Raw genomic sequence first — 1,819 nt, forward strand, 5'->3', positions numbered from 1 at the left:
GCGAATGTTTCGCGGGTAACTGGGGTTGAGGGTCAAAATATTTGAAATGCAGGACTTGGCCCTATTGTAAGGCCGATTTTACAGAGCGCACCCCGCTTACAAGTCAGTAGGATTCCTTACTTGGCGTGACCCGACCTAGCCGCGGAGCGTGCAGTTCCGGGCATCCTCTCAGTGCCCTCCAGCCCCCCGACCATGTGGCCACAATTCAGGCTTCTCCGGATCGCGGTGCGCCGGAACTACCGAGGATGATGCCAGTTACTTGCTTTACCTTTTCAGGGCTGGCTCCTGATCCACTTTGGGGGAGGGGAACATGAGTAGATAATTTCAGGGTGCACCCCAAACGGCCAGACTTGAATATTTTCGACACTTAAAAAAACCATCTTGTGTCTTTGAAAAAATAAAAATAAAAAAATAAAAATAAAATTAAATAAACTGAATGGGATTAATCAATCAAAAATTTGCTTACTGATTACCCACTGCTTCCACAGCAGTGAGCTAGGTACCGTAGGGAGGAAAACAGGAAATCTGGAAGGAATGTGGGGACCACAAGATGTATTTAGAGAATGGGGAATAACTTAGTCTGGTTGGAGCAGAGGGAGATAGAGAGGGGTGAGGTCACATTGGAGACTACACTTCCGTCAGGCTAAGGCAAACGATTTTATCCTACAGGCAATGGCGAGCTATTGAAAGATTGGCTTGTTAACATTGCAAAGTCCATCTGAGATAGCATGAAATGAATCTGTTTGCTTCATTTATGTTGCATCACAAACACAAGTGCCATCTTGTACTTTAGCATAAAATCTTCCTGGAGTGCTTCTTGAAGCTTCTTTATGCAGACTGTTGAACTTAATTTTCCCACTAGAGGGCAGGCTAAACCCACAGATTCTATATCTTTTGTGATTCTCCTAGTTCTTAAATTTCTCCCACTATTTTTAAAGCGTGTGCGTGTGTGTATGTGGTGAGAACACTTGAGATTACACTCTTAGCAAATTTCAAGTACACCATACATCATTAACTATAGTCACTGTACTGTATGTTAGATCCCCAAAATTTATTCATCTTACAACTGAAACTTTGTGCTCTTTGATCAAGATCTATTTGTTTCCCTCACCTCCCAGCCCCTGGTAACCATTCTGCTGTTTCTATGAGTTTAACTTTTTTGGATTCCACATATAAGTGAAATAATAGAGTATTTGTCTTTCTGTTCCTAGCTTGTTTCACTTAGCATAAAGTCCTCCAGATTTGTCCACGTCATCACAAATGGCAGGATTTCCTTATGTATCACATTTTCTTTATTTCTTCTTCTTCTTTTTTTTTTTTTTTTAGACGGAGTTTCACTCTTGTTGCCCAGGCTGGAGTGCAGTGGCATGGTCTCAGTTCACTGCAACCTCAACCTCCACCTCCTGGTTTCAAGCGATTTTCCTGCCTCATCCTTCCAAGCAGCTGGGACTGCAGGCACCTGCCACCACACCCAGCTAATTTTTGCATTTTTAATGGAGACAGGGTTTCATCATTTTGGCCAGGCTGGTCTGAACTCCTGACCTCAGGTGATCTGCTCACCTCGGCCTCCCAAAGTGTTGGGATTACAGGCATGAGCCACGGCACCCGGCCCCCATTTTCTTTATCCAGTCACCTGTTGACAGATACTTCTGCTGATTCCACATCTTGTCTATTGTGAATAATGCTGCAATGAACATGGAGGTGCAGACCTCTCTTTAACACACTGATTTCATTTCCTTTGGATATATTCCCAGAAGTGGGATTGCTGGTTTGTACAGTAGTTCTATTTTTAATATTTTAAAGGAATCTCCATACTGTT

Source organism: Colobus angolensis, unplaced genomic scaffold (genome assembly GCF_000951035.1).
Source record: "Colobus angolensis palliatus isolate OR3802 unplaced genomic scaffold, Cang.pa_1.0 Scaffold806, whole genome shotgun sequence".
Taxonomy (NCBI): domain Eukaryota; kingdom Metazoa; phylum Chordata; class Mammalia; order Primates; family Cercopithecidae; genus Colobus; species Colobus angolensis.